The sequence below is a fragment of the Nomascus leucogenys genome, chromosome 1a (genome assembly GCF_006542625.1).
Source record: "Nomascus leucogenys isolate Asia chromosome 1a, Asia_NLE_v1, whole genome shotgun sequence".
In the NCBI taxonomy this organism is placed as follows: Eukaryota; Metazoa; Chordata; class Mammalia; order Primates; family Hylobatidae; genus Nomascus; species Nomascus leucogenys.
In genome coordinates, this window is record NC_044381.1 from 103,483,809 (window position 1) to 103,496,074 (window position 12,266).

At 40.4% G+C, this 12,266-nt stretch overlaps 1 pseudogene; it reads right to left on the reverse strand.

Moving 5' to 3' along the window:
* Positions 1-8,461: 8,461 nt before the first annotated feature.
* Positions 8,462-8,559, reverse strand: LOC115836259 (annotated as a pseudogene).
* Positions 8,560-12,266: the final 3,707 nt, after the last annotated feature.

Consider the following 12,266-nt stretch of genomic DNA (forward strand, 5'->3'; position numbering starts at 1 on the left):
GCAAAGATTAATGAATTGTTAGCTTTTTTTTTTTTTTTTTTTTGAGACTGAGTTTCGCTCTGTTGCCCAGGCTGGAGTGCAGTGGCATGGTCTCAGCTCACTGCAACTTCCGCCTCCTGGGTTCAAGTGATTCTTCTGCCTTAGCCTCCTGCTTAGCTGGGATTACAGGTGCCCGCCATCACACTATGCTAATTTTTCGTATTTTTAGTAGAGACGGGGTTTCACCATGTTGGTCAGGCTGGTCTTGAATGCCTGATCTAGTGATCCGTCTGCCTCAGCCTCCCAAAGTGCTGGGATTACAGGCATGAGCCACTGCGCCTGGCCAGCCTTTACAAATGGAGGAACATTTCTTTTAGAATGACTAGCTGGAAGGAACTGTTGGTAGAGATGCACAAGAGTTTTGTTTGTTTATTTGCTTGAGATGGAGTCTCACTCTGTCACCAGGGCTGGAGTGCAGTGGCACGATCTTGGCTCACTGCAACCTCCACCTCCCAGGTTCAAGCGATTCTCCTGCCTCATTCTCCTGAGTAGCTGGGATTACAGGCACCTGCCACTGTGCCTGGCTAATTTTTTGTATTTTTAGTAGAAACAGGGTTTCATCATTTTGGCCAGGCTGGTCTCAAACTCCTTACCTCATGATTTGCCCTCCTCGTCCTCCCAAAGTGCTGGGACTACAGGCTTGAGCCACTGCGCCCAGCCTACACATGAGTTTTTTAGGTAGGGAATCGTCTTCATGTTAAACTCTTCTCCATGGCCTATATTTTTGTCGCTGATGTAAGGAAGAGAGATCATTGGCTAAAATTAAGTTAGCAGATATTGAAGTATTTAATCCTCACAATGATTGCTTGGTGAAAAGAGTAGTTAAATTTTGGAACAGCTGTTATTAGAAAATGGGAGAGAACTGTCTTGAGAGAAACAGAAATACTGCTATAGTATATTGAGAATCGAGCTAAAGTTGGAGTTGGGATTTGTAGTTGTACCAGTTTACAGGATTGACTATTTTTATTTCTAATAAATTTTGTAAGGGAAAATATTAATCCAGGCCTAGAGTTATTTTGGAATGGATATAGCAGAATGAAAAGAATACAGAGGAGTTATAAAGATATAGTTAGGTGAGTGGTTCAAATGATAGACTTTTAAAAAAATTTTTGGATGAATGGTAATAAAAATAAAGGCAAGAGAAGGCTATTAGGAATATTATTATAGAAGGATCAAGAGACAAGAGGTCTTGAGGAGCTTGAAGACAGTAATAATTAATCAAATAGAACTGGAAGCTTTGGAGATAGCCATGAGACATATTAGAGTATAAATGATTCAGAGATATGGCCCATTCCTAGACCGCTGGAAAGTTGATGAAATAGTTATTGATAGTTCAGTTGCATGTAGGCTGAGGTTGGGGTGATATGGGAGGCCTGGTGGTATTAATAGTAACTATGTCTGTAATGCCTATTATAACTAGTATTTTGCTTACAACTAAAAGTGAAGTGGGCTGGGGAGGTGGGGGCATCTATGATTTGTATCATGTGACTTTATAAAGTTCATTGTGTTTTCCCATTTAAGTTGATACTAATAGGTACAAAAGGCATACTGAAGCTAGCCTGAATTCAAAGAAATGGAATTCTTTTATTAAAGAGTCTCAAATTATTAGGAAATACGTAGGAGATGGCTTGATTTTCCCAGTTCCTGCTTTTGAGTGTGGTATGTCAAATATCTCTCTCTCTCTAAGTAGTGGCTACTTTGAAAATGTGTTGGCCTACTCTGCCCCTGCAGATTCCTGCCTCTCAAAGAAATCTCAATATTATATCCCCTTTCCGATCTTGGGGGAAATGCCATAAGTCTCTCTCTGCTCCTGCTGCTTCCGTCTCCTCTCCATGCTGAGATGACTCCTAGGACATATAATTTTGGGGAAGAAGGAATGAGATGCTAACACTGACATGGTTTTTTTCTTGCTCACTCATCTAGCTTCACAGTGAGTGACTCAACTGCAGTGTTTGCGGGGGTATTTATTATAGGCCAAGAGGGCAGAATGCCCATGTTTAATCTAATATTTGACCTGAGGATAATATCTGGGCCTCTTCAACAACCACCTGGGGTGAGGCCTGAGGTCATGCCTAGTGATACATAAACCTGCTAGTGTTTTTGTTCTTGTTTCTGATTGTTATGCCAATTGACCTAACTTCTGGATCACCTTTCATACTTTGTGGTTTTATTTTTTTCATTTTTGAGACAGAGTCTCACTGTTGCCCAGGCTGGAGTGCAGTGGCATGATCTCGGCTCATTGGAACCTCTGCCGCCCAAGTTCAAGTGATTCTCCTGCCTGAGCCTCCCGAGTAGCTGGGATTACAGGTGCCCTCCACCACACCTGGCTAATTTTTTTTTTTTTTTGTATTTTTAGTAGAGATGGGGTTTCATCATGTTGGCCAGGCTGGTCTTGAACTCCTCACCTCAAGTGATCCACCCGCCTCGGCCTCCGAAAGTGCTGGGGTTACAGGTGTGAGCCACCGCTCCGGCCAACCTTGTGGTTTATATTGAAGTTGTCTGCTTATGTGACACCTGCTATCCCACAGCCCTTGATGTCCAATTTAAACAGGCACCTGCTTGATTCTCTAGTCGGCTCCTCACCTGCCATATACCCAGCTGCTAGAGCATACTGTATAGTCTGTATAATTTGTTTTAGAATATTCCAAATGTCTCTTTTCAGTCATTTTTTTTTTTTTTTTTTTTTTTTGCCAGTGAATAGCCCTTCCTTGCTAACAAAAACAAGCAGTTAAGCGATGGCTTTGCTGCACTGAGCTAGGTTCTGACTAGGGCTCTCCTGCAGCGTAGCTCTGATGCCATCTTGTGGTCAAATGGGTATCTACACAGGGAGCCTTTTGTTCTGGTTTTGGCTGTTGCCTACTACCATGCTAAGATCAAAGGCAGATTTGCTCTGGTTTTGTTTGTTTGTTTGTTTACGTTTTTCTTTTGCTGTGGATTTGTATTTGGTTTCCCTCATTGAGGGAGGGGAAAACTCAGAGTTCAGTGCCCTCTACACTGACCAGTGGGTTGAAGGGAAGCTCTTTCCTTGCACCTCAGGGACAGTTTCACCCACATTTCCCACAGCTATTTGCAGCTCAACATTTTCAGAATAGAACTCTTTATCATTGTTCCCGCCTCACCCCCTTCCTTCCCCCAGTGAATCTCATTCTTAAATTCTGTCATCTTCTACACTTTATCTCAGTGAAAGGCTGTTTATCCATTGCTAAGTAAGAGGCCCAAGAGCCAATTGGGACTGTTTCCCCCCTATTCCCTCATTCACTTATTCTGCCTCCCAATAGCTGCTAACTTTTCGTCCATTTCCTCCATTACTTCACCACAGGCTGAATCATGGCCTTCAATATTTCTCATTGAAACCATTGCAGTTGTTTGTCTCTGTCATGTCTTTATGTCTTCCATCTTCTAGCCTTGCCTACATTTTCCTTCATTTTTATTCCAGCATTGATTGAAACTCAAGCTTGAAATTCTTCAGTGTCTCTGCAGAGCCTACGGCGTAAACTCCAAGATCCTTGATATGAGTTACAAGACACTCTTCGAGTTGGCATTTGTCTCTTTCTGGGCCTACTCTCCATTCACTCCCCACCTCCATGTAACACCTAGTAGCACTTAGTTCCTGGAACACAATTAACTGCTTCATGCCTATGGGCATTTGTTCATGCTTTTCCCTTTTGATTAGAAATAAACCTCTGTAGGCCTTTCTCTTGGGATTGTTCAGGTGGTCCAGTAGAAGCATCCTGCAAAATTGCCAGAGGGTATGTGATTTTGTGGGCCTATAAGAAACAGATGGACCTGGCCGGGCACAGTGGCTCACGCCTGTAATCCCAGCACTTTGGGAGACTGAGGCGGGCAGATCACCTGAGGTCAGGAGTTCAAGATCAGCCTGGGCAAAACGATGAAACTCCATCTCTACTAAAAATACAAAATTAGCTGTGTGTGGTAGCACATAGCTGTAATCCCAGCTACTTGGGAGGCTGAGGCAGGAGAATTGCTTGAACCTGGGAGGCGTAGGATGCGGTGAGCCGAGATCATGCCATTGCACTCCAGCCTGGACAACAAGAGTAAATCTCCATCTCAAAAAAAAAAAAAAAGAAAAGAAAAAAAAAAAGAAACGGATCACTCAAAGGGGAAATTGCAAAGAGCAATGAAAGGATTCCTTGAAGAGAGTTTAACGAGGGAAACATTACTAAACCTTCACAAACAGGAACAATCAAGAGGTGGTAAACCCTCCAGGACTAAAAACAGCTGAAAGCCATTACCTCTCCTAGGCCTAACAGTATACTGGAACCTGGAGTGATCTGTAGTTGTGTGTGAGAGGGCGTGCAACAGTTGCTGTATCTGAAAGTAGAGAACTGCAGTCACTGCCAAAAATTGCAGGGGAAGGGGAGAAAGAGAATAAAAGCTCAACCCATCTCTCCTTTTACCCTGCAGTCTTATGCTGGTGGCTCTCATTGGCGGAGTCCAAATGCAAGCCAGAGGCTAAGGGAGCCTAGCTGATACAGTCCACCGAAGTCAGTTTCTCAGAGCCAGGGAGAGAATGGCAGAGAAAGGACCAGGAGAGGCAAACAGAGTATAAAGTTGTTATCTGGTATTCTGTGAGACAAACTGGGGAAGAGGGTTAGGGGTGTCACCTTTTAGTATAAAGACTTTCAATTAATCACCTCATATTTAATCAGCTGCAAGAGGTGTCCCCAAATTTTGGGCTAAGGAAAGAGGACTGAGAAATGATTTTTTTTTTTTTTAAATACAGACTTTCAACCATTTCTTCTGTTTTAAGCTCACCTCTACACTTTGCCTTCAGATGTATCTGGAGCCTCCAATTCCTGAAACTTCTGGGATTTGCAAAACAAATCAGCTTATTTATTAGCTTCTTTGCTCCTAAAAGTGAGGTCTATGATGTCTCTTTTCTATTAGGTCAGTTTTCACAAAAATATTTCATTAGAGACACATTTACTATCATGGTCAGGAAACAAATATACGCTCTGCTTTAGAGGGAGACTCAACTTTTTATCTTCTAAGATTGTTTTCCATGCAAACATCCTTGAAAAGATAGTCTGGAACAAAAGCTGTCAGTGCCTCTTCATGAGACATACAGAAACACAAAAGACGATTGGAGAATTGTCTCCCAACATTATGGAGGAGAGACACAGTCAACTCATGGACTGGCCCTTTTTAAAAAGAAGAATAGCATTCTAAATTTCTAGTTGATAGAGATACCATATCCCTGACTTCAGAAAACAGATAGTGAAGTATGCATTATTTTCTAACTCCTTGTCAGGCAATCTGTGTTTCATGAAGCAGAGTGTAAGTGCTTTTCACAGAAAAATTCCATTTGTCTTATACTAAGTATTGTTTATCGCAGATCCAGCATTGAAATATCTATTAGTCTTAGTTTTTGGTCTTCATGTGAGTTTCCACCTTTTTTAGTGGCTGCAAGGGTGTTTAATGCAATGTTGGGAAAAGGTACATAGAAAGAATGTGTAAAGGTTAGCAAAACCCTTTCTCTTTCTGTTTGGACAAAATTTACCTTGGATTAACTTTCTAATTATATTTCCCTAGAAACCTGTAAATGGCAGAATGTCAACTGTGTAACTAGCAATGTTGTTTATAGTAAAAATAACCCTGATTGATAAATTTACCTTGACTAGTTTTGAAGAACTACAAATTCCTGGTATGAAGCCAAAACTTTGGGCTTTCCTAAATAACTCGATGTCTTTTGTGGGGACCAGGAAGTTATGCCCATGAATGTTGGTTCTTATCTGGAATATGGAGCATCTTATCCAAGATGATGATTGCCCATGCCCATTAAAGATCTCATTCTCTTCCACTTGAGCTATTATATGGGAGTGGTCAATGAAGACAAGCCTCTGGACTTGTGGATTGCTTTGAGAACCTATATAGTGAGACCTGTTCACCTATTCTAGTCTTGTGATTCCAAATGTCTAGATAGACTCAGGGATGAGCAACAGGAGCAATGCCGAACATTAAAAAAAAATTTTTTTTAAAAGCAGTTTTAGTTTCACAGCAAAACTGAGAGGAAAGTACAGAGATTACCCATATGCCCCCTGTCCCCACACATGCATAGTGTCTCCCATTATCAGCATCCCCCACCGGGAGTGCTGATATGCTAAAGTCTGATATGCTGAAGTCTCCAGGTGGTGACATGCTGAAGTCGGCTGTTAGAGTACACGGTCCAAGCTATTTGGAAGTGTCGAAGTATCCCCACATGATGGCTTCTTCGTCTTTTTTTTTTTTAAATCCGAAGTCTCTTACACTTCTGTATCCATTCCATGGGGCATGGGTGGATCCTGTGCATTTTGAAAGGGACTGGCCATAGGGAAGAGTTGTGTTCCAGGGGTGGTGTTCCAGGCTTATTTATCCACAGCCGCCTGCAGTTGCTATTGCATCATTTTTTTGGTGCCATTTTGGAAGTGGTCATGTGCAGGACTTTTTCGGGGGCATATGAATAGAAATGTATCTCAACACATTTTTTTTTGGAATTCCGTGTATTTTCTTTTATGAATATAAAAACATTCTAAGAATGGATCCATATGTTTTTATCAGACTTCCAAAGGTGGTCCATGGCACAAAAAAAAAGTGAGAATTCTTGTTTTCAGCCTCTTCTAATATGTGTTAGTCTGAATATTCTTGAGTTTCCTATACCTATCTGGATGTTTCTAAACTTACTCAAGGTTTGAACAGAAGTACAGGGGCATAGGGAGAGAGAGAGATGAGAATCCAAGTAACTGACTTCTTGGCTCTAGCTTTTTCTTCTTTTTTTTCTTTTATAACACTTTAACCTGGAAGGGATAGACTTTCTGCTTCTATGTTAGCAATTCTCAACCCACCTGGTTTCATGACTCCTTTATACTCGTAAAAATTTTCGAGGACCCTAAATAAATTTGATTTGTTTGGGTTATTGTTATCAATATTTGCCATATAAGAAATTAAAGCAGAGATTTTAATAATATTATAATACATACCATATTTTATGAAATATAACTGTATATTTCAAAATATAACACCATTGATGAACAAAGTGGCATTATTTTATATTTTTGCAATTCCCTTTAGTATCTGGCTAAGTAGAAGATAGCTTAAATAGTAACTCATATTTGCTTCTGTATTCAGTTCGTTGGAATTTCATATATAACGTAGCCCTGGAAAACTCCACTGTCTACTCATGACAGCGTGAGTGCGAAAAAAGCACAAAATGTTTTAGTACGTTATGAAAATAGCTTTGACCTCACAGATCTCCTGAAAAGCTCTTGAGGATCCTCAGGGGGTCTCTAGGCCACACTTTGAGAACTGCTGTTTTGTGCCTTATATAGCAAGCCTCAGGGCCTAGCCATTTTAGTTAAAAGGAGTGCATCCTGCATGCTCTCTCTGCCCTATTTTCTAAGTCCTCTAGAGTTTTTCCTGACATGTTCTTGGAAGTAAATCAATTTAGAAAATACTAAGCCTAGCTTTCAAGACTTGCTTTAAGATCCTATTTTGACTCCCAGAAGGTGAATATGAACTTTTCCTTTCCTTTGCATAACTGCTATAATACACTTAAATGTTCTCAAGGCACATGGATATCCCTGGCAGAATATGGAGTGATTTATCACAAAGAAATGCAGAAAGTGGAAAGTAGAAAAATGAAAGTTCCTGTTATTTTGTTATAGTAAAGCAATCTAGCTTGTTTTGCTTGTTTTGTTTCAAATTTGCTTTTCTGGGCTCACCTGGACCTCCCATTCCTTTTTAATTTTTAAAATTAAGTTACTAATTAATATTTATTTGTTTATTTACTTATTTATTTTGAGATGGAGTCATGCTCTGTTGCCCAGGCTGGAGTGCAGTGGTAGGATCTCAGTTCACTGCAGCCTCTGCCTCCCGGGTTTAAGCGATTCTCCTGCCTCAGCCTCCCAAGTAGCTAGGATTAGAGGTGCGTGCCACCACGCCCAGCTAATTTTTGTATTTTCACTAGAGACAGTGTTTCACCATGTTGGCCAGGCTGGTCTCAAACTCCTGACCTCAGGTGATCCACCTGCCTTGGCTTCCCAGGGTGCTGGGATTATAGGTGTGAGCCACCATGCCAGACCCCTTTTTAAATTTTAAAATAATTTCAAGCTTATAGAAAAGTTGCAAGTACAGTACAAGACCCTTAAAAAAAAAACTTATTTGAATGGGTCATTCCTTAAATATTTTACTGTATATTTCCTACAAATTAGGACATTCTCCTTTTACTGCAAAATAACCATGAAAATCAGGAAATTTACATTGATGCATTAACTGCCTCCAGTCTGCAGATCCGAATCAAATTTTGCCAATTATCTCAATAATACCATTTATAGCAAAAAATCTGGTTCAAAATCATATGGCGTATGTAGCTGTCATATCTCTTTTTTAGATTTTTCTTGACTTCATGGCCTGGACACTTTTTTAAAAAAGTATGAAACACTTCACAAATTTGTGTGTCATCCTTGTTCAGGGGCCATGCTGATCTTCTCTGTATTGTTCCAGTTTTAGTATATATGCTGCCATTTGTGCTGCGAAGGTGAGCACCCTTGTCATCCTTGAAGATTTACAGGCCAGTTATTAAGTACTTATCCCTCAGTTCGGATTTGTTTCCTCATGATTAGATTCAAGCTGTGCAACCTTGGCATGAATATCACAGAAGTAATTCTGTGTTTTCTCATTGTATCCTATCAGTTGTCACATGATATTTCTATATTCCCTTACTGATGCTTACTTTGGTCACTTGACTAAGGTGGTAGCCACTAGAATTCAACAATGTAATGTTATTCTTTTCCTCTTTGTAATAAGTATTTTGCGGGGAGATAGTTTGAAACAGTGTAATATCCCGTTGTTCATCAAACTGGGGTCACTGCCCCCAGGCTCTTTCTTGCACATACACACACTTATACACAATGTATATGCATTCATATCTATATTTATTTTTGTATCTACTTGAAATCCATAAGTTTACCTCAAAGCCTTCATTCTTATTTAGTCCCACACGGTTCATTCTAGTTTTCTTCCTCTTCATATTTGTAACCCTTCTTCCTATCAGTGACAAAAGTGGATTCCATCATCTTTAATATATTTGTTTATATGATCCATATCCCTGCTATTGCCTAACCATCCTGCTATTGCCGTCCCCGCCCCCACCCCCTTTCTTGCACAGATGTCCTAATTGCCACACTTAGGCTCTATCACTGACTGTTCTCTCTGTCTGCGTACCACAGAGGAAAGGCCATCGGGGGATATGGCAAGAATGTGGACCTCAGCAAGCCAGGCAGAGAGCCTTTACCAGGAACTGAATTGGCCAGCACCTCTATCTGGGACATTTGGCCTCTAGAATTGTGAGAAAATAGATTTCTATCGTTTAAGCCACCCAGTCTATGGTGTTTTGTTTTGGCAGCCAAGCTGACTAATACAGAAGGGGAGACAAGAAAAGAGAAGAGGAGGAAGACAAAAAGAAAGATTAAAAAGGGGCATGAGAAAACTTTTGGGGGTGATGGATGTATTTGTTATCTTGATCTCATTCAATCTATAGACCAATGTGAGGAGAACTGACATGTTAACAGTATTATGTGTAATCGGTAGACATCATATATGCTCACATTTATTTAGGGCACTTTAATTCTATTTTTTTTGGGTGGGGTGGTGGGTGGATGGAGTCTCGCTCTGTTGACCAGGCTGGAGTGCTGTGGCACAATCCTGGCTCGCTGCAACCTCCGCCCCACAGGTTCAAGCAATTCTCCTGCCTCAGCCTTTTAAATAGCTGGGACTACAGGCATGCACCAGCATGCCTGACTAACTTTTTTGTATTTTTAGTAGAGACAGGGTTTCACCATGTTGGTCAGGCTGGTCTCAAATTCCTGACCTCAAATGATCCACCCGACTTAGCCTCCCAAAGTGCTGGGATTACAGGTGTGAGCCACTGCGCCTGCCCCAATTCTTAACTTTTTTTTTTTTTTTTTTTTTAAGACAGGTTCCCACTCTGTCACCCTGACTGGAGTGCAGTGGCATTATCATGACTCACCACAGCCTTGACCTTCTGGGCTCAAGTGATCCTCCCATCTCAGCCTCCCAAGTAGCTGGGACTACAGGTGCGTGCCACCATGCTTTTCTAATTTTTGTATTTTTTGTGGAGACGGTGTTTCTCCATATTATTCAGGCTGGTCTTAAGCAATCCGCATGCCTCAGTCTCCCAAAGTGTTCGGATTACAGGTGTGAGCCACCACACGTAGCCTCTTAAATTCTTAATTAGGGCTCTAGATCAATGTATCTGTGTTCTTTACCTCCACTAATGGTAACCTGAAAACAAGGTAGACAATTTAGTCTTCTTTCGATAAAGATAATTGGAGGTCATGGCCTTATTTCCTTTGTGAAAAAGACATCAGGGTTTTGACTGGTAGTTTATTTGGTCAATAATAAATGTGAGTATATAATAGTAATTTGATGATTGCCTCCTTTTGACTGGTAGTTTGTTTGGTCAATAATAAATGTGAGTATATAATAGTAATTTGATGATTGCCTCCGTAGCATTCTTTCACTCTCTTTTTGGCTACACTATTCAATTTTGTGTTTCTGGAATCCAGTCTTTTACTACCCTCAGTCCTAGAATGTTCTAGATGGTGCTTCACCTCTGGCCCTGCGGTTGGAATAGGTGCCCAGGTTTTAATCAATCAGTGTTTCATACTGCCTGGTCTCAGTGTTTGGTTAAAGATGGGCAAATAATCTGGGCCTTTCCATTCACGGTGAATGTTATTTGTTACCAGAAAAACAGGATTACTTTTTTCTCATGGACTTGAACTAGAGAGAATACGAGAAGTTTCTATAGTCATCTTACCACCACATGTGAAAAGTGAGAAAACAATCAACACAGAATAAGCAGAGCCAAAGATATGAAGAGAGCAAAACCAAGTCCTGGGTCAATCTGCATCTGAACCTAGTAATAGCCCTTGACTTCTTAGTTATGTAAATTAATGTTCCCTTCATGCTTGAGCCTGTTTGGGTTGAGTTTTGTCACTTATTGAAAAAATCTCAAGTTTTTTGTTGTTGCTGTTGTTTGTTTGTTTTTTTGAGACGGAGTCTCGCTGTGTTGCCCAGGCTGGAGTGCAGTGATGCTATCTCTGGTCACTGCAATCTTCGCCTCCCAGTTCAAGTGCTTCTCCTGCCTCAGCCTCTGGAGTACCTGGAACTACAGGCTCACACCACCACGCCTGGCTAATTTTTGTACTTTTATTAGACATGGGGTTTTGCCATGTTGGCCAGGCTGGTCTCAAACTCCTGACCTCAAATGATCTGCCCACGTCGGCCTCCCAAAGTCCTGGGATTACAGGCATGAGCCACTGCACGTGGCCTCAGGTTTTATGCCATTCAAAAGACTTATATAATATTTTGCACCGTTACCAAAAGTATTCAGAATAAATGAGGTGATTGATATCTCTGCTCTGTTCTGGGTCTAATCTACGAACCCTAAAGCATTATGTTTGTTGTAGGATGTCATTCTTTAAAAAGGAGGAGGAAGAAATGTAGGAGGAAGAAGAGGAGGAAAGAAATAAATATAAATGGTCAATCGAAGTAAAAGAATGTTCAGTCTTTCTAATGATTAAATAAGTGAAAATAAAAACACTAGTGAGACAGCATATTTGACTACCATATTGGCAAAGATTAAACTGTGAGAATGCCTGGTACTGGTGAGGTTATAAAGTGGCAGACCCTCTTCCATGCAGTTTCTATGAATACAAATGTTTGCAACTTTTCTAGAGGGAAACTTGATAATAACTATCCAAATTTAAACGTGTATCTTACTTGATTAAACAATTCTACTTTTACAGATTTATTCTAAATAATTGCACAAATATACAATAATATATGTACAAGTATAAATGTGGTATTGTTTATACTAATGAAATGAAACCTTAAATGTTTATCAGTAAGTCATTGGTGAAATAAAAAATGGTACCTTATTCAAATGAGTGCTTTGGTAGGCATTAAAGCTGATCAGAGAGATGCAGAAGCATTGCCACAGGAAGAGACCTATAATTATTTTAAAGAAGCAAAACACATTAAAGAACAGTAGTTATACTGTAATTCCACTTATCCAAATTTATTTCTGATACATTTTAAAAGTCTGAAAGTTTACAGCCAAGAACTGCCCTTGGTGGTGAATCTAACTCAGATTAGTTTATGTAGAAAAGGAGATTTGTTGAAAGGACTGAGGTAGGTCACAGCATAAA